Source organism: Gouania willdenowi, chromosome 15 (assembly GCF_900634775.1).
Source record: "Gouania willdenowi chromosome 15, fGouWil2.1, whole genome shotgun sequence".
NCBI lineage: Eukaryota > Metazoa > Chordata > Actinopteri > Blenniiformes > Gobiesocidae > Gouania > Gouania willdenowi.
The window spans coordinates 9725237-9746795 of NC_041058.1; the positions used below are offsets into that span (position 1 = coordinate 9725237).

Sequence of the window (21559 nt, forward strand, 5' to 3'; positions counted from 1 at the left end):
TGCTATAATTAATTGGACCTGGACACACAGTTGCAGCGGAAAATGTGTGCAGTTTGACAGCTCTGTTTTTACGGAGAGGAGAAGCCCTTCCTCCTCATCCTCCTCTTCCTCAATTTAAAGGTCATCCCTCTGATGTCATGCTGTGAAACAGGAACGACAGTGACATTAAGCATTAACACCAACACAAGCAAACCATCGTCTGATGTTCCAAAATTGACCTAACTCGTTAGCTTTGCATCTCTTAAGCAGTAGCCTTACCTTAGGAAAAAAAAAGAAAAAATCAAAATATAATAATGCTCTGATTTTGGGTGTTTGTCACTTTTTTCTCATTTTTCATCGAAGCCTAAGTGTACTCATTATATTTGCTTCAGTTTTTAAGGTCTTGTGATAGCCTAAGTTTTTCAATTTTTATGCCTTACTACAGGCTTTCTCAACCTTGGGGTCAGGATCCCATTTGGGGTCGCGAAATACAGGGAGGAGGTCGCCAGACGCCTTCAAAAAACTATGAATATTTTTTTTTTACAATTTTTTTCTCCACTTTTTCTGTCCATTTTTGGCCACTCTAATTTGCAACTTTTAAGCAGTTTCTTTGGTTTTTAATTTAATCTATTACTGATTAAAAGAAGGATTTACGTCTTTAAAAAGATGATATAATATGCAGTGGCGTGCCGTGACCACTAGGGTTGGGTAGGCACGTTGCAAATCGCAATTTGGCAATTTAATTTTTATTTTTATTTATTTATTCAGTTTATTTCCGACATGGTTACATTCACTTTTTTTTTTTTTTTTTTTTTTCTTTTTTTGTACATGCCGAAAAAGGAGACGAGAGAAGCATGTTTCTGCTGGCAAGTGTTAATTCACTTCAAATCAATTTTATTTGTATCAAGCAATTTCCAACAAAGTCATCTCAATGCGCTTATCAAAATATAAAATTCATAATAAGAAAGAAAAAAAACCCAACAAGATCCACATACTGTAAACAAGCATTTAGCATCTAACAAAATCAACATCATAAACACCAGGCAGCTCTCTACGCTGCCTTTGCACGTAAATGGTTGTCATCTTGGGGACCTGACTGCGCATGCGCAAACACGTAAAAACATGCAATGGGAGCGGAGGCAGAAGAGCAACGTGCCTTTGGGAGGGGGCGTGGCCTCCCTCTGCTTTACAGCGGAGTGAAAAAAAAAAAAAAAAGACTGTGCAGCTGTTCCAGGAAATAGCGCTGTTTAGTAATTTGGGCAATGAAATGCACAAAATGCGGAGACATTCAAACTTATAGGTACTGTAGGCTGTTGGAAACGGAAAAATAAATAATTTATAATTATATTATAATTAAAACAAATAATCAAAATATCAATTCACCCTTGGGTAGACAGTGCCTACCTTGCCTACCATGACGGCATGTCACTGATAATATGGCGCAAATAATAATTAATTTCCTGGATAACAGTGGACATTATTCAGATAAATAAATAAATATTATTTATCACAGCCCCGCGACCCTGATAAACGGGAATAAGCGGGTATGAAGATGTATGGATGGATGGATATTTATCACAGATTAATAGAATAATGGACCATTGTTTTGCTGACTGGGCCCCAAAAAGCGCTGCCCTTTATTCCCCCTTATGACTGTTCTTGAATGTTCTGGTCTGTGTTCTACAACCTTCAAGTACAGTGGGGGTCCCCAGTCTCTGGCACATTTGTTTTGGGGGTCACGGGCTGAAAAGGTTGAGAGCCGCTGCCTTACTATATACTGTATATAGACGAACCTCTGATTTTAAGTGTTTGTCACTTTTTTTCACATTTTTCATTTTCCACTTGTTTCTCATTCTTCATGTGTTACTGCATTTTCACCCCAATTTAGTGTGAAAAGGAAAAACGAGGAAAAAAGTGACAAACTCAAAATCAGAGACAAGTCTATAGTAGCAGCAACAGTGAAATCGGTATTTAACCCACTACATTATATTCAAACAGTGACTTCCAGAGGGATTAGTTACTTAAACTGTGTTTGTTCTTTTTTGCATCCTTGTTTCTTTGCCGTGTTTGGGTAGCTGTTGCTTGGCACAGCTTGCACATGACTAAGCCACGACTTATTTTATAACCGGGAAAGGTCGACTGCAGTCAGTAAATGATTTTGTGGTCTGCACACATTGTCATCCATCACACGGTAAAGTCAACATTTGTGCCGCAGCACAATCCAAGCATCAGGGGAGGCGTGATATAACAGACACTTGACCTAGTGGCTAAAAATGTAATGTCATATGTTTGTTGGTAAACTCACGTGTGCTTTGTAAAATAAGCAGATTTTGTTAGTTATATTTTTCTTCACACAAGCGGGAATTCTGTCTTCCAAACGGGCCCCGCGGATGATTTGTTGTTGGAAGCAATAAATGTCTCGCATGGCAGTATTTCATTAGTTGAGGTGCTCAGGTTGTAAAACGCTTACTTGATTCTGTTGTCTCACCTCCCACAGTCAGGACTCTATTTCATCGTCGGATTCAGACATTATCTATCTCTGTTCCCAACATCCTGAACGCATGCTTGAGCTTTGGTTTTATTGTTAATAAGTCAGCGTTGAACTCTTAAACCACTATAGCTGACAAACTGACTCACCGTAGTGATTGTCAGCTCTGTAAGCAAAGCATGAAAGACACATCACAAGAACTCAGGGTCATAAGTGGGATTGCTCCAACTTCACTGCATATAATCTCCTATATGTCTAAGGCTCTGTCAGTTCCTTATAACAGCTGCATCCTGAGAGAAAATCCTTCTGAATTTCTTTTTTTGTTCTATTATGACGGAGTGAAGCATGCTGCTTCATATAGTGTCACATTGTGGGGGAAAGCCCTGCTTTATTCACCACGTTTAATTTAGTAGTGTTTGAACCAGGCTTGGGGTCAATTATAATTGTATTTATGTAATTGTCATTCACAATTTAATTAAACGCAAAGCTAGGCAACCATGTTACAGTTCTATTGCTTACACATACTGTACATACTGGTAGTTAACAATTATTAAATTCTGTTTCATATCAAGTTTATCATATCAGGATAATGTCACCATTAAAAAAAATAAATAAATTGAGGGGTATACTGACCCTACACCAAAAACATTAAAACCATTATTTTCATTGAACCTGCCACGTTATCATAAAATAAATTTGTATTATTTCATTATTATTCTTTATTTTATATCATTTATTAAAAACTGAGTAATAGTGATTAATTGTAATTGAACTTTAGTAATTGAGAAAGTAATTGTAATTGACTTTCAGGGGGAAAATAATAATTATAATTTCAATTATAATTTGAAAGAATACAGGTCAACGTACTCGTAATTGAGTTGTAATTTAACATGGATAATTGACTTAAATTGTAATTTAAAAACCAAGAGATAAGGAACAAATAAGATGATAGAAAATGTTTTTTTTTAGTTTTTTATTTTCATAAAAGAAAATTAACACAAGAGGAAAATTAGGTTTTATGGGGTTATTTATTAAAGGCTCAGTAATTGAGAACGTAATTGTAATTGACTTTCAGGGTGAAAATAATAACTGTAATTTCAATTATAATTCCAAAAAATACAGGTCAACGTAAATGAGTTGTAATTGAACGTGGATAATTGAGGACAGGAATTGTAATTTAAAAATGTAATTGAACCCAACCTTGTTTGCACCTGTCACTCACAGTCTGAAAATCTGTAAAATCTGTATCACAAATTATCAATGACGGCAGAAAACTTTCCAATCTATGAGATAAAAGAGTTTTACTCCAACGTGAACACCTCTCTGCAGCTACAAGAGGAAGATGCTAAATGTGTTGCCGTGTGCATTCCCAACACAGACAGCACAGAAGGTTACAGTCTGATGGCTTTTTACTTTCCATTCCTCATCTGTTATTCACTGTCTTCCTGTCCAGAGCAGCAGCGCTACACAGGGACACGTTTGGGCTCCAAATGATAACTGCCAATGTGATTTAGTCAACGCACGCAGCATATGCTCAATACACGTTGTACTTGTCGAGTTAAATTGCATGCCTAATGTTAACTAGCTGTCACTTGCAGTAGTCCTGGTTGTGTGTATCCGTAATGACTTTGTTATTATTTTTGAAGCAGGCACTTCAAAGTGTTTTTGTACTGTCAAGGAAGCGCTCCTCATGCATTTTGATGTCAGTCACTTGTCATTCCGTGAAGGTTTTTTATTCAGTGTAAATACGACCATCTCTTCTTACCAATGAGCTCACAAAAGGCACAGGAAGTATGACAAGCATCCCTTGTCGAGCAATTAGGTATGAATAATTAGGTGCTTTAACGTTTACTTCTTTGTCATCGTAGCTCACTCTGTTTGGATTGTTCAGTGACATTCCTTTGTGTGTAATGATGGATGATGATGGATGAGTTAAAAGTTGAATTTTGGTTTACAACCCAGGAGATCCTAGTTCTATTCCTTAGAGCAGAAGGAGCACCTAGTGTATAAACCTCTTGTGTTTGTAGAACATAAAACACTTAAAGGACCACTGGAGAGAGGTTTACGTTGCTACCTTCTTTTATGTCGGCGCCCAACTTTCTTAGACACACTTCGTCTCCTCTTTACTTCCTGGCCGCTCTAAGTAAAAACAGTCCCACTATGCCCCCTACTGGCCGGAGAAGGATGAACTTTCAGAACACAACATTTTCCCCCTTTCTTAAAAGCGTAACACTTATCAACAAATAATGTGGGGTATAATCAAAGTGTTATAGGAGTGTTATAGGAGTAAAGGTCTCCGGCAGCACCGAAAGGCGTGAAGAATCCCAAGTCTTCCCGTCCGTCAATGTGTAGCTGTGATGTCCCTTCTGTTTTATCACTTTAAGAGGTTCACTGAACTTGGATCTTCCTTTCTTTTGTTGTCCGTGTATTTCTTCATGTGTAACTGTTTCTTTGCAACTCTGTCTCTCAGTTCTTTATCCTGAACAGCGGTGAGTTTTGGCTGGATATTGAGCTTTGTTCTCATCTTCCTTCCGTACATGAGCTGAAAAGGTGATGTTCCTGTAGTTGCATGTGGTGTAGCTCTATACACGTGCAGAAACTCTGTGACATGGGACTTTCACTCTCTCTGCGGTAAGAATGCTTTCCTTTAACACTCTGTTCAGTCTTTCCACTGCTCCGTTTCCTTCGGGGTGATAAATTGTGGTCCTGATATGTTGGATATCTCGTTCATTCATGAAAGAGGACAGTTCTGAGGAGGTAAAATATGGGCCATTATCAGTCACCATCGTCATCGGGTTTCCTTTTTGGATAAACACTGACCTCATGAAGTTAATCACTGTAGCAGCAGTGCACTGTGGAGCAAAACACACTTCTGGCCACTTTGAATAGTAGTCCACCATGGTAATGGCAAACTTGCAGTCAGCAGGACCCGTCTCAAATGGGCCAACAATGTCCAGTCCAAGCTTTTGCCAAGGTCCATCAGGCAAAAGGATCGGTGTCATCGGGGCTGGAGCCGTTTTTGCCGTTTTATCATTCAGCTGACATGACACACATGTTGAGATAACAGACTGGACCAGTGCATCCATCTTAGGCCACCAATACAAATATCTGAGTCTCTGTTTAGTACGCACAATGCCTTGGTGGCTCTCGTGTGCTAGGTGTACCATGTGAGAATGCACACTTACTGGCACCACCATCCTATGACTCCCCCTCAGAATAAGTGAGTCGTGTACCGACAGTTCGTTTCTAACCTGGTAATACGGCATCATGTCCATGGGCAGTCCTTTGGATGATGCGGGCCATCCTTTCTCCATGTAGATGCGAAGCTGACGTAACTCTGGGCAGGACGAACAGACATGTTTGAAATCAGACATGGGAATGGCAGTTAGGAGGGTGAAGACAGCAGCCACAGTCTCTGGTTCCATTCCTGAAGAGCACTCATTGTGGTCTGGTAGCGGCAAACGGGAAAGGCAGTCTGCTGCATGGTTCTGAGCACCGGGTCTGTAAACAATATCGTACTTAAAACATAGCAGTCGGGCAGACCAACGAGCTATCCTCATACCAGCTCTCCCCATTCCTTTTGTCATCAGTAGTGTGGTTAAAGCCTGGTGATCAGTTTGTAATGTGAACTTTGTTCCCCATAAGTAAGTCCTCCAGCGCTCTGTAGCCCAGACACAAGCTAACACTTCTTTTTCTACAACTGAGTATTTCCTCTCAGCTGCACTCAGAGAGCGAGAAGCAAACGCCACCGTCCTTTCGGAGTCATCTGGATGTATCTTGGTGAGGACACCACCAATGCCATAGTCGGAGGCGTCTGTGGACACAATGGTGGGCAGTGAGGGATCAAAAAGGGCCAGCGCTGGACTTTTTTTAGTTGTTTGACCTGCTGAAAACTGCGCTCAGCGTTATTAGTCCATTTAAACGTAGTGGTACGCAACACATCTCTCATAGGCTCCACCACAGTTGCATAGTTCTGTATGAACTTGGCATACCAAGACGTCAGGCCCAGGAGAGACCTGAGAGACGCAGCATCACTGGGTGCTGGTGCATCACGAATAGCTGTAATGTGGTCATCAGTCGGCAGCAGACCATCACTACTTATGGTGTGCCCCAGGTAAGTTAGCTTATCTTGGTCAAATTTGCATTTTTCGGTATTCAAACGCAGTCCAACTTCCTGTGGTCTGCACAGTACAGCTTTCAAACGTGTATCGTGATCAGCCCTGTACGATGAGAAGACAATGATGTCATCGAGATATGCTTGGACTCCAGACAGATCTTTTAGCACAATGGACATCATCTTCTGAAATGCTGACGGTGCTGATGCTAGTCCAAAACAAACTCGCTTGTATCTGAAGAGCCCCTCATGCGTTATGAAGGCAGTTAGGTCTCTGCTGTCCTCATGCAGAGGAACCTGATAGTACGCATTCGTAAGGTCGATGGTTGAGAACACCGATGCCCCTCTTAGCTCCGAAAAAAGCTCCTCAATGTGTGGAATGGGGTAGCAATCAGTCACTACGGCTTTGTTGGGCTCTCTGAGATATATACACATCCGTATTTTTGCTGAATTCTTGCCTTGAGTAACCACAATTGGGGACACCCAGGGAGATGCGTCAATCTTCTCAATGATGTCAGCCTCCAGCAGGCGCTGTAACTCCGCCGACACAGCATCCCTGACTGAGAAAGGTAACCTCCTTAGCTTTTGTTGCACCGGTTTCACATCATCTCTCACTTTGACTTTGTGTACAAAGCCTTTCACACAGCCCATAGTACGTAGATGCGGGGGTGTAGTAGCAGGTGGAGGTGAAATGATAGTTGCAGGTGCAATGTTTATTTCCTTCACAATCAACTCTGCTTTTGGTACCACTTTCCTTCCCATGATGATCATTTTCAGTGCCTCAACTAAGTCCAACCCCAGCAGCAGTGAACCTGTCTTTACAATGAAGAAAGTGGCTGGAGCGGAACATCCATCATGGACTGCATCGATGTCCAGACAGCCAAGTACTGGAATTCTCTGCCTTGAGTAGGTCACAAGAGGAATGTCTGTGTGCTTCAGTGGGATGTGACTGAATGAATTCCAATAAACATGAGCAGGAAGCAATGAAACTGATGATCCAGTGTCCACTATCATCTCAAATGACTGCAAATTGGGAGGCAACCCCAATTTTACAGTGCATCATTTTCCTCTCACGTGGCACAGCATTTTTCAGATACAGCACAGTCAGTTCCGGGATAACAACCTCTTTTACCTCATGTTTTTGACCTGAGCGGCACACTTTAGCAAAGTGCCTAGTCTTTCTACATAATTTGCATGTTTTATTTGCCGCAGGGCATTTTGGTGAATTTTCAAGGTGCTTATCTGAGTCGCATCTGTAACATTTACGTGTCTGTTGAGTGTTTGAGTCACGTTTCCTGTGATTACCGGCATTGTAGGGGCGTTGTTTGTCCAACTTTGTCCGTGTATTCATTTCCCGTACTTGTACTTCACTGTGTGAAAATGCACTGGCGTTGCACGCTGCTGATTCCACTTGGTTAGCAATCTGAATAGCCTTATCCAGTGTCAGTTGGTCCTCTAACAGCAAACGTTCACATATACGTCCACTGAAAGCCTTCTCCACAATCTGGTCTCTTAGCATATCTTGCTCTGTGCTTCCAAATTCACACAATGCGAGCATCTCACGTAACGCGGAAACGTACTGTGCAATACTTTCATCATGTCTCTGTGCACGTTGGCGAAACTTATGTCTTTCAGCAATGACATTTACCTTCTGCACAAAATGTGCTCGCAGGGCAGCAACAGCCTGGTCGTAAGTAGTCCCCGTCTCTGTCAGAGTGTAAAAAATCCTCTGTGCTTCGGTTCCCACGCTGTGTAGTAATACAGCACGCTTTCGGGCATCAGGCCACCTAGCTCCTTCCACGTCAATCACAAGCAGGTAGTTTTCGAACATCTTTAGCCATGTTCCGAACGGCATTGTGGGTTCTCCCAGACATTGTAGGAACGAGGGAGGCAAAGGAGTAGAAGCCACGGCCATCCTCGTCGCCAATTTGTTGTGTTTGTAGAACATAAAACACTTAAAGGACCACTGGAGAGAGGTTTACGTTGCTACCTTCTTTAATGTCGGTGCCCAACTTTCTTACACACACTTCTTCGTCTCCTCTTTACTTCCTGGCCGCTCTAAGTAAAAACAGTCCCACTATGCCCCCTACTGGCCGGAGAAGGATGAACTTTCAGAACACAACAAAACCTAGTGAGGTTTATAGATAAATGAGTGACTTACAGTAGCAACCCTTTGAAATAAGTACAGTATAAGCTGAATAGGTGGTGTTAAAAATGGCAACGTTTCAAATTGTCTCTTTGATAGCTCAATGAACATAAAGGGATCCTTCAATGTTTCAACAAATGTGGACTAAAACCTATGAAATGTCTTTATTAGATGATCTATGCCTAACAAAACGCATTATTTTGCACCATATATGTTTTATTAACTTTTAAAACTGGGACTCTTTTACCCTGTGTGGAGCCATGTTGAAATGACATCATCGGTGACGTGATTAGCCCATTTAGTCCATTGAGTTCTATGGGGGGTGAAGTATTCAGGAATGCAAGTTGTCAAAATGACAACTTGCTGCTTGCGTGCTGCTTTGGGTTGCTCTAAAAATGAGTAAAACTTAAAAAATTTGATCTAAACCTCTTTTGTTTACTGACAGATGATCAGTTAAAACCGTGACCCGCAAAAATCTGTGGCCACAGGGGGCGATAGTTCCCACTCTGGTGTTTCGTAGACGCCATTAAGGAGAGAAGAAAAGCTCCGGGTGCATGTAAATAAAGGCTACCAGGATACAACGCAGCATTGACTCCTTGAATCCTGGTTCACCGATGATGTCATTTCAACTTGGCGTCTCACAGGGTAAAGTAGTCCCAGTGTTAAAAGTTGATAAAAATGAATATGGTGCAAAATAATGCATTTTGTTAGGCATGGATCTTCTAATCAGTACATTTTTAAGGTTTTAAGCCACATTTGTAAAAACAGTGGAGGATCCCTTTAAAAGAATAAATCCTGAAAGGAATTGGTAATGGTCTTCCATCTCAATTGATTTTTCATGAACTAACTTAAAAAATAGCTTGCTTGAGCTATAAAATATGAAATAACAGAAATGCTAGATGCTTGAACACGCTTAAAGACCTTTGTTTAATACAGCTTGAATAAATGCCACCCTGTTTACACACTGCACCTCTAAAATAAACCTTTTTAATAGAATATACTTTGTCATATATGTAGAGGTATTTAGGGCTGGCAACATATCGAGATTCAAAATATTTTTCTATTTAGTTTTCAAAAATTACAATATTGCTTATATTGATATATATGCATTTTCTATAGCTTAATTTGTATTAAAATACTTGTTATATGAGTTGCTGATTTTGCTACTAGAACAGCATGAAAAGCACAGTTAGATGGATTGCCGAGTTTGTCTGAACCCAGACCTTCTCCTAAACAAGCCACACTAGAAAGCTCACTCACACATGCTGTCCATTATATAGGAGGAAAAGCCAAAAGTGGCAAATATCCAATACCACATTGGATTCCAACCAATGATCCTCCGATTACAAGCTAGCTTCTTTAACCATTAGGCAACCACTGCCCCAAACTTAAATTAGATCTATCACAACCACACCCCTTGATGTAAATCACTGATACAAATAGAGATGTACAAATACATTATTTTATGAAAAAGCAACACATGGCATGAGAGTAGACGATGATCCTGGTGCTTGTTAGATAAGGTACAGTATTTGTTGACACAAAATCCAAGAACTTCACATTTAAAAGCAATCTGACCCGAGAGACATTGCTTATTTATAACATCACTCCTACATATGTTATGTGGTTAAAGGTGTAAGAATTCATTTTAACCACTCAACCTTAGCAATCATCACAAGTGGCTGTTTGTAGACTAGTTCATCAACTGTTTATGGATGGTTTGGTGGTTAAGTACTTTTCAGCATTATGAGCGGAATGTTCCATCCAGGAGGGAACACAAACCTTAACTCCACACAGAGGCATTTCTACCTGGTGATGACCTATATAATGGATCAGAGATACATTTGATCTTCTGTCATTGAGAGAAACCTTTTCCTGGTTAAGAAAAGTGTAAGATCAGCTGCACAACTTAGCTTGGCTTCTGTGCTCATCAATGGGTATAATATGACTAGACAGGTGGAATGTTGTGTTTGCTTTAGCGTAATAACCTACCTGACCAATGGAACGTGACCTGAAATGTTGGCCTGCAAGAAAAAAAGAAGTGATATAATTTTCACTTGTTTTAAACTCTGAAATAGTTCTTAGGAGCTTGTGTTTCTGAAGCTCAGGGAAATGCCGCACTGTAAACATACTTATCTGAAAGTACAAGTATGCCATTGCCAGTAAATCCTGCACAATTATGGAGTTATTTTTGTGTTTACTCAAAGCAACATGCTGGGAAACATTGAAGGTAGTTCCAAAGTGTCCTTTTGTCAAACGAGCACAATAGTTGTGTTTTTAGTTATGTAATGTGGTGACTCCACTGCATCTCTCTAAGAGGAGCTTACACGTGTCCCTGAGTGCACAGCGATGTTCTCAGAAGACATCTGGTTTGTTTCCACGCTCCAAATATGTGTATGTTCATTTCATGTGAGTTTCTATAGTGTCTGGAGGAGTAAATGTGTTTCTGTGACTGTCATTATCTCTATTTAATAGCTCTCTCACAGACCATGAACAGGATATGCTGGTCTAGAAACTAGATTCATTTCTTGCCTGTTTCCCTAATAGGACAATGGATTTAAAGTCCTTTTTTAATGGAGTTTGCATGTTCTCCCCAGTGCCAACATGGGTTTTTTTTTTTATCCAAGCACTCCAGTATACTTTGAAATAATGGAAAAATGGATTTAGTCTGGTAAGAAACTGTCAAGTTGACTTTGATTCTCAAACTATGTTTTTCGTTTTCCAACATGTTCAGAACAAATCTGTTAAGAATTATTCTTTCCTGTGCACCGCAACATGTTCCGCATTAGTCTCCCCTTGTTATTGCAACAATAGAAAATCATATATGACAAACATTTACGTTTGTTTATGTGAAAGGTACGAGGTTTCTAAAATTCCAGAACCAGATCAGAAGCGACAGTGGCTCAGTGGTAGAGTGGGTCGTCATCCAAAAACCAAAGGGTCGGGGATTCTAATTCTGCTCTATCCAAGTCATTGTTGTTGTGTCCTTGGGCAAGGCATTTTACCCACATTGCCTTGTATGAATGGGTGTGAATTGTGCATGAATGTTTGTGGTGGTGGTCAGAGGGGCTGTAGGCGTGAAATGGCAGCCACGCTACTGTACCACCACTGGTATGACTGATGTGAGTGACTGGTATGAATGAATAATGGTTTCTGTAACTTCTGTGATGCTCCTTGAGTCTCCTTGAAAAAGGTGCGATATAAATCCAAACCATTATTATTAATATAGAACCATGGGGATAGACAGGGGCCTTACTGACCTGTCTTAGGTTGAGTGTGAAAAACACAAGTATTGATCCCTTGTTTGGAAGCTTTACAAGTTGTTTTTGTTGTTAATATCGCAGCTATCAATAAACATCTCAACCTTGTAGTTTTAGCAACAAGCAAAAACAAACCGGTACAACGTTCCAATCAGTAATGAAAAAAAAGAAAACATTCTCATGAATTTAGAAATATAAAGAACATCTATAAGCATCAAGCCAAAAGCAGCCTCTCATGGTCCCATCACTGGCTGCCTGCCTGGCTGGTCTAGTGGTTCCAAGGTAGCACGATGGTATCCAAAAGCGGCTCTTATAAGCACGTCTGCTGTTGATGTAGAGGCATGTGTGGAGCTTTGGGATAGCTTATGTTGCAAAATAATTGTTAGCTCTGTCACACTTTAGCACACACGCACTCCCTTTCTTTACTCTGATCTTCATAGTGTCTGCGCTTTGGGATGTTTCCCCCTAATATTCTCTTTACACTGGCGTAGTCGATTTATTTCCTCTGCAATATTAGCCTCACATTATACCATTAGCACGCTGTCATCCTTCTTTGTCCTGTCCTTCCTAACCCCTTTCCACGTATTTCCTCCCTCCGTCAAGGTATAACACTTCCTTCTATTTTTGTATAGCTTTCCCCCTAACAAAATCTAGTTTACCCTACGTTAGCGAGGCCTGGTGGCAGTCACAGTGATGCAATTTGATAAATGTATTTTTAAATGTTCCTTTTTTGCGAGAATAAAATAAAGTCGAGAAACAAATACAGACGAAAAAGCAATTATTGTGGGCTTTAACTGGTGATGGCGGTGTAACCACTCATTACAGCCTGCTTTGTGCTGGAGCTGAACAAGTGTAGCCAGGTGGAACCAGCTGTAATTAGACCATTGAGACGAATGATGGAAACGCAAAGCACTCACATACAGTTGAACGCAAGGAAGAAGACACAGTCCCAGGCTGTTTCACCCCAACATCCACAGCTCGCACCAGTCCATCTGCCCAGTCACCACCTCATAATTACTTCACTCTATTACAGTTCATAACTAGGTGTTATTTGCTTCTGCTTGCTTTTACCTTGACCTTACACTTTCCTCTCATGCCTTAAGTCACACCTTGTTACCTGCTCAAGTGTTCAGGTGCATTAGTGATTTATTTCAGCATTTGGCTGCTGATACTTGCACCAAGTTAATATTTTTTGCTGGCTTTTGAATTCAATTAAGGGAAGTGTGTTTTTCACAGAAGGTCATACATTGTCTTCTAGCCATTTTCGTTTTACCAGGCAGTGACTCTATTGTCACTCTATTCCACAAAAATATATTTTTTATAATAATGTGTAGTTTTGCATTTGCAGAATGCCTCCTGGCTAACAGTGTGATGCTGAATTGTCTCTATCCAAACAGTTCCTTTTCACATTTTAACAGCTTGGCTATCCATCGCACATGCCATATTTGTCTATCTCCAGGCTAGAGGTGATTTATTATTCCTATGGAAATTACTGTGCTAATGTAGTTTTGTTTAAAATTTATGAAAGAATAACACCTAACTCAGAAATTCAGGGAAGAGAAATGGAAGCTGATTTCTGTTTTTCATTTCCCCAAATAAAGGCAATTTGTTTCGACAGCCTGGGTGAACAGAATGCTTTTTGAAACCAAGATTTATGCTTTTGAACAAACAAACTGAAGGTGAATTTCTTATATCTGCCCTGATTTAGTAGTTTTCTGAAACCTTTTATGAATTGCAGCAAAATTACATCATTTTAAAATAATCATCAACAGTTTTTCAACAGAATTTACACTTCTTTACTAATGGATGTTGAAAAAGACCGACATTGCCACTTCAATTTAATAGGAACTAACACCCATTAACCTCAGTTAGAAATGATCAAAGGTTTTGAAGAAAGTGCTATTTTTCCGATCAGTAGCTCAAGAATAAACATTAAAAAAGAGTGGAAAATAATAGCTGTGTGTGCGTGCGTGCGTGCGTGCGTGTGTGTGTGTGTGTGTGTGTAAATGATTTTGTTAACAATGGTCATTCTCACTTTTAAAAGCATGCTGCCAATATTGTGTTTTCCAAAAGTCAATACAGAGTTCTGCTGACTGTGGTGTCATCACAGGGAGAGAATTAAAGGAATTGTTACGACCAGTGAAGGTTAATGACACACACAGACACACACGGACACATGTACAGGCATCAGTGTTTCACAGCCAAGCTCTAAATATATCACATTCTAAAAATAATCCGATTTTTTTTCTCTGCTGTGCATGTTGTGTCTCTGACACGCTATCGACTGTACACTTAACCTGCTGGTCACTTTGAAACATGGCCACATTTATAAAGCTTGCTTACGTACATATGGGGGTCTGAAAGTTACACAAGAAATTTCTGTGCAAATGTGATGGATAATTTAATAAAACTTAGTGTGAAAATGTGTGTACCTGACATAAGTATTATATCAGACAACCCAAAGGTATTGTTTTAGTGTTTTTAGCACGTGCTAATTTGTAGCGCTTTAACCTTTGCACGTAAACGTTTTGGAGATATGGTACACATGCACCGCCGGTGGTGAGGTGGTGAATTGAAGGAAGATTCATGTTTAATTTCATCAGATATCAGATTTATAAATCCCTATAATTATAAATACCTACACTTGCAGTGTTATAGTGTGCTTTACAGGAATAAAAAGTGCAACAGAAAACATTCAACAGTCAATAACAACATTGAAATCAGCAGTAAAAACAAAAAAATCAACAATAAAATGATTAAAAGTAGAGAAAAAAAGTGCCTTTAACTTGTTCACATTGGATGCTGACTTCAGCTCTGCTGGCAGTTTGTTCCACTTCTTTGCAGCATAACAACTAAAAGCAGCATCACCATGTTTACTGTGAGCTCTGGGCTCCACTATCTGACCTGTGTCCATAGATCTGAGAGACCTGCTGGGTTCATACCTGACTAACATGTCACTGATGTATTCTGGACCAAACCCATTCACAGATTTATACACCAGCAGCAGAACTTTAAAGTCTATTCTGAGGCTGACTGGGAGCCAGTGTAAAAGTAATGTACTCTGACCTCTTATCGATGTGTTCCTTTAGTGAGCCATTGTATGAAAAATGAATACATACACATGAAGTGTAAAAATGTTCAATTTAAATATTTATTTTTATTTATTTGTTTATTTATTTATTTTAAAAAACAGCTGTACTTTACCAGACTACGCTGTGGTCTGTGTCTCATACACTTCACGTAATGTTTTATTAATGAGGCCCATAAAAACATGACTCCAGTGTCCTCAGCAGGAGTTTAAGTTCTGACTCCTTAACCTTGTACTCTTTTCTTTTTCACGCTGATACAAAAGTCCTTCCATTTTAGATGAAGTTGCATGATTGAGTGTTAAATTAAAAAGGCAACATTCTGTGTGTGCAAAAGGTTAAGAAGACCGACTGGGGTTATTAGGGTTGAATACGCTTCATTTCAGCAAAATTATCTTTATTATCCAGTGTCTTTTGAACCGACCAAAACCTCACATTAATCTCCAGTCATAGAGTTTCAACAGAGCAAAGTAAAAGCAGAATTATGTTTTGGTTGATATCTGATGGACAGTTAACACCCGTAAAACGTGCTTAAAGGAAACTAAGTCTTGTCTGATTGCTTTGATGTTTGTGAATAATAGCTGTGACATGACGTGAAGAATCTCAAAAAAGTCTGTATCTGTTAATTGTTGATAATGTTTGGATGGATGCTGTAAATGCGGACTTTATCAGTGCAGACGGAACAATACCGCCCCGTTTTCTTTGTTTCCGCTTAGACCTGAATGTGTGTGAACACAGACTTCTCTTTCACAGTCATTTTCCGTCTGAATTACACTACGTCCTTTAACCATTACTCTAATTTTCAAGAGGGATCTTTGTGTTATTGCATTTCTTTTGTTGTTGTTACAATAATAATAATTGGTTGTTTTTAATTAATATCATCCACCTGTTAAAGCCAGCAATCAAGCTGAATAATTAAAGGTAGGGTAGGTGATTTTCAAAAGCTAGCATGATTTTAAATGTAGCTTCCTCGAGGAGCTCAGCTCATCGCTTGTAATATGTAGAAACTATGTTGTCTCATTCAGCAGTAAGTAAACACTAAACACTATCACTATATATTAGGGCTGGGCGATTTTGCCTAAAAAGAAAGAAAAATTCAAGCGATTCAGTTCGATTTTCGATTTTTTTTAATTTTTTTATGCACTTAAAAATGACTGCATACATCAGATATATTGCCAAAAGTGCAACTTTATTGCTGTGATTGTCTTCAAGAGTTAAAATGCATAGAACAATCCCAAAATAAAAAGTAAATGAGGCTCTGTCATTCAACAATTTCAAGCTTTAAACCAGGTTTAAGCAAAAGTGCAACAGCAACTTCACAGTAGCTTCAGTTTTCTGATTGAGAAATCAGATAACTACATATTTTATAGCAAATAACATTACAATTAAAAAAATAATAAACTCTTCCCTTGGCGTCTCTGCATAATGCGAATAAAAAAATTAAACATTCCTGTGGCACACATATAGCCTACTCAAAGGGTAAACAAAGAGGGGGCTGGCTCACATCAGAACGCAAAAAAGTCAGAAAAAACTGTGGTGGGAAAAACAAATTAAAGATATTTATCTACAAATTTGATTAATTGATGAAATCGATTTTTTGCCCAGCCCTACCACATATGTTAAAAAAAGTGACTAAAAACTGTTTTAAGTCCATCACCAGTGACAGGCTTTCAGTGTGAGCTCGTGCATGCGAGGGGTTGAGAACGAGCAGGGAGACAGGGAGACGTGATTGGTTAAAAAAAAAACAACCGTCTTTTTTCATTGGTCAAAGTTTTTATTGACGTACAGCTGCTACAGATGCTGGATTAACCAAAAACTTAAAAAGTTTGTATGGAGAAAATCACCTAACCTACCTTTAAAGCATTTCCATTAATCCTGTACATTTTTGTAGGCAAATAGTGGCTTTTTCTTTTTGTTCATTTTTCTATTTTTTTTTTATTGTTAAACATAATCAAGGGGATAATTGTTCCTTATTTACACAGCCGTACATTACAGTGAATATTAGCTTAAAAAACTGAAATGTTTTGATGCCCTCTTTTTAAAAAATTTGACAGAAGCAATTTGTAATATTTTTCCAGCTGAGAAATTTTGGAATGATTGAATAGTGAGGCGATAGGTCAATTAACAGGGGTGCACATAAGTGGTGCGTAGGTGCACATGCACTACCAAAATAACCCTATTGCGCACTTAATTAAATGTTGTAACACGCATTTGTTTACTTGAGATTTTAGGATTGATAGAAGGGAACAAAGGAAGTCTGCACCTGATTGGTTGGTGATTTATTTAGCTGGGTGTCAAACTCAAGGCCCGGGGGCCAAATCCAGCCTGCCAGAACTTTCTATTTGGCCCACGGGGGGATTTTGTTCAAAATAATAAAATTACAAAGAAAACAAATCATTATCAAACTAGATGGTGCAGTTGCAGATAATTAATTTCCTCTGAATTCAAAAATTAAATGAGATATATGGAAACCTGCAATATGTATATGCTCATTATTTAAGGATTTCATCAAAAAAAAAAAATTGGTATAACTAAATTATTCCTCTAAAACATATTGTTCCTCAAAAATAGTCATGTAGAAATCACTACAATTAACTTTTTTTTTTTTTATATGATGCAAATTCAACAATTCTTCAGGTCAAATACACATGAATATAATTGCTTTATGCTTATGGATGCTCTAAGATGTCAAACACATACATTGTCCAGGGCTTCATACACATGGCCAAAGTGTTTTTTTCATTGATTCACTCAATCGTTAGTTAGAGGGTGATTTACTCCTTTCTTACTGTAGGGTGAGCACAAACACCTCTCTCCAATTTGATGACGCGTTCCCACTTTGATGATGAATTTGACACGGCACTGAGCTGGAGAAGCCGCGCCTCCAGGAAGCTCTCTGCTGTGATTGACATGTAAACAGACACGCCCACGGAGGTGAGCATGTCAGCGTCCTTCGCGCAGTGCTATGTATGTATTTTCTACAGTCTATGTATGTACCGGTCAACGCCCTGCTCCCACGCTCTGTCTCATATTTATGAAGCAGCATGAGCTCGGCTACAGAGTGGGTGGGAAGAGGGCGGGCCGTCCTCTGGCCCTACGTCATTGTGCGAGGAGGAGGAAATCAGTGTCCAGTCTATAGACACACCCACCCGCCGTAAATCAGCCTGTTTGTGTAGAGTTGCTCAGAAAGTGACTTTTCAGAGGCTAAAACTCTGGAAAACAGGCGAGTTTGGGAAAATAAATCTCAAATACAATTAGAATAAATGGCGATGGGTGAAAAATAGCATGACATGGGACCTTTAAGTTGTGCTTCTGCTATTTATTTTCAGTTTAAATTAAAAGTAAAATGTCATAATTCACACATCCTTCAATTTTCTTCTTCCTGTAAGGTGTGTTGCCAAAAAAAAAAAAGTGAGAACTAAGCAACAACCTGAGATACTCCCGTGAGCACCAGACCATAAAGGTTACAGTATGTCCACTCCTGTTGATACAGAGAAACTCCGTCTTGTCTGTACACGAATCCAGCATCGACAGATTGCTTCAATGAACAAGATGATATTGAGCACTGAGCCCGTCTTAATTTACGTTTGTATTTTTCTTTGCTGATTGGATCAGTAGCAGTTAATTACTTACCTTCTACCTGTTTTATTTCCTCACTGGTCGAGTAACCTTAATGTGGAGTTTGACAGTTAGAGGCTTTTCAAACTCCGAAGCAGCTTTGAGTGCAATATTTCTTCACAACCGTGCATTCATACAGAAGCCATATATGGTAAACATGCAAAAGATTTGAAGGGTAGAGCTGAGATCTCAAAAAATGTCTGCCTATTATGGTGAAAATATACTTGAATAAATGACTCCTAAACACCCACAGAGATTTTTTAGAACTATAAAAACCTTTCATTCATTCTTTGCAAATAGTGCACAGGAAGATTACTTCAACTTTGTGTTTTGGACCATAAAAAGCAATGAAAGTACAATATCTCCATTCAAACAATAAATGATCTAAACGATGTGCCGTCTTTAGAGAATAAACATATACTCTTTGCAAAAGCTGGGCAGATGGCTTGTGATTTTAGAGGAGGTGAAGAGTGCAGAAAATGGTTTAAATATATACCCAGTATGTATTTTCAGCTTTGTGATTCACTTTTTTTTTTAAAAAAAAAAAGCAACAGAATTCTCGATCCAGTCCCTTTAATCCACTGTGGTTCCACTCTTTTGATCAATGAAATCTCCCCCTGCCTCGAGTCTCTCTTTATTCAAACCTGCCACAAATCCTTCACCCACAGAAGGACACACAGAGGGGCGTGTCAGTGTTCAGGAAGAGGATGATTGAAGCACAGGTTAAGGAAAGCCACAATGTGATAAAAACACTGTGTGCCTGTGGGTGTGTGAGCATTAGTCTGTTATTAGTGAACAACTGCACCAACGGGGCGATTCTTTTGATTGGTGAAAAGGGTGAGTACAAGACAGTTATTGTAGAAAAATGATATAGTATCCTGTAATATCGTGGCATTTTACATTATTTGGAAAAAAAACTTTTTAGAGGGATGTTTTAACCCAGTTTTTGCCACATTTATCCACTGAAACGTTTTTTGTTACAATGGCCACAATTTTAGTTGTGTGTCATTTTGAGTGATGTGTTATTGTTGTATCCGTAGGCTGGCCTGGAACTGGAACTGTAACTGTGTTGGAATCATTTTGTCTTTTTGTAAAACCGTTTTTGCCATTTCTTCACAGAATCATATTGCATATCTTGACTGATTTGATATAAATGCAATCATGTGCGCACGTACACCTTAAGGTACATCCACCCCTGACGTCAATGACACTGGTTTACAGGCAAGAGGAAGTGAAAGTCTTGATCTTATCTTGGCAACATTGTTTAAGAACACACAGTTGTAAGTTTAAGTTCATCTTCACGTACCACAGTCAGGGCAGGGAGTTGATCTGAAATTGTTCAAAATGTATTTCAGGATACTTCACCCAGGTCGAAGTACCTTAAAATTCTTTTTCTGTCTTCAAAAAGTACTACGACATAGGATACATTTGACCAATAGTCATTATTAATGTCAGATTTTCAGAATAAAAGTTATTTCAATAAAGGTTTTAGATATTTGCATGCACCATGTGGTGTTAGTGTAGAGGTACTTTGTGCATGTGATCTTTAAATCACAGCAATATATCAGAAAAAAAAGCCTTCCTCTCCACATGTGTCCACAGTAAAATAAATAGTTCATTAATTATTCATAGTCAATGCTGCATAATGAGCCAAATAGTAAAAGGTTAAAACAAATGAAGTCAATTAGGTGGAACTCTATCAACATATTCCAAAATGGCCCTTTTAATAGAAGAATATTCACAGATCAATTGATGAATCGATTACGATCATAAGTGCTACTACAGTTAATGAATTAAATCATGTGACCATAACAATGCAAAGGTATAACCTATCGTTAAATCATTTGTTCAGCAACTTCCTCAAACTCAAAACTTCAATCTAAGGCCCTGAAAGAATTTGCCCTAAACTGAAGATCAATAATAATAATTTTAAAAAATCAATACAATATTGGAAGTTGGAGGTGATCTTATTTGGCCTGAACCTGGAAAAACAACATTTGCATGCTTTTAGGGTTGGTGGTTTTTTACAAAAAGGATTTGGACCCATGGAAGAAACGAGGTTGATTTTCCGATGCATCTGTTTGCTCAGAAATATTACCCAATTTGCTCCAATTTGTCACGAAAAAAAAACCTTAACCAGATTAAAACGTCCTAACTAATTCTTCTCCTGAGAAAACAGTAGCATCCTACACACACACACACACACACACACACACACAGCAACCATCTGAATTGAAGTAAACTGGCACGAAGTCAGGTCACGCTCTGCGAAACACAAAGAAAAATTACAGGTCTCCAGTGTATTTCTTGTTGTTTATATGTGTGAACCCGTGAGGCATGGTTGGTCTACAGTATCTGTGTCAGTTAACCTCTAATGGCATAATATCACAAGTCATGGACTGGCTCAGGCACATCTATTGGAATTGTGATGGTAACATCAACATAAGCTATTATGTAAGTTGCCTATAGGCTGATATTATGTAAATTTGATAAACGAGTTTTCTGCTCTCGGAGATTGCTTTATTTTATTATTTTCTTTATTTTTCATTCTGGATGGGGTTCAAACATTCCTAAATGCCTAAACATTCCGCAGAGGGACACCAGACATCCAGTATATCCATTTTTGGATAATTCTCAGTGATTGTAATGAATTTTTAATTGATGCATTAGAAAGGAGAATATTTCTAATTGTTGTAAAATTGCTTTAATGATTACCTGTAGGGAATTGTATATATTATGTTGAGGTTTAATTTTTTCAAACAACTGTTCGTCAGGAAATCCACTTTGATCTCCTTACATGTTTCGACTGACAACTGCCAGTCTTTGTCAGAGGCGTCTGCTGATCACTTTGATGTTTCCTTTGTAGTT

General features: G+C 39.0%; 1 protein-coding gene across 5 annotated transcripts in view; it reads left to right on the forward strand.

The window, feature by feature from the left end:
- The window catches only part of chrm3a (cholinergic receptor, muscarinic 3a), a 97865-nt gene that overhangs the window by 48914 nt on the left and 27392 nt on the right, over positions 1 to 21559 (forward strand). The window contains exon 1 of one of the 5 annotated variants that reach the window (XM_028469534.1): positions 19430 to 19528. The exons of the other annotated variants lie outside the window; for them this stretch is intronic. The gene's annotated coding sequence lies outside the window, so the exon portion shown is untranslated. Of the gene's footprint in view, positions 1 to 19429; positions 19529 to 21559 lie in introns of those variants that run through there. 5 annotated transcript variants of the gene reach the window in all.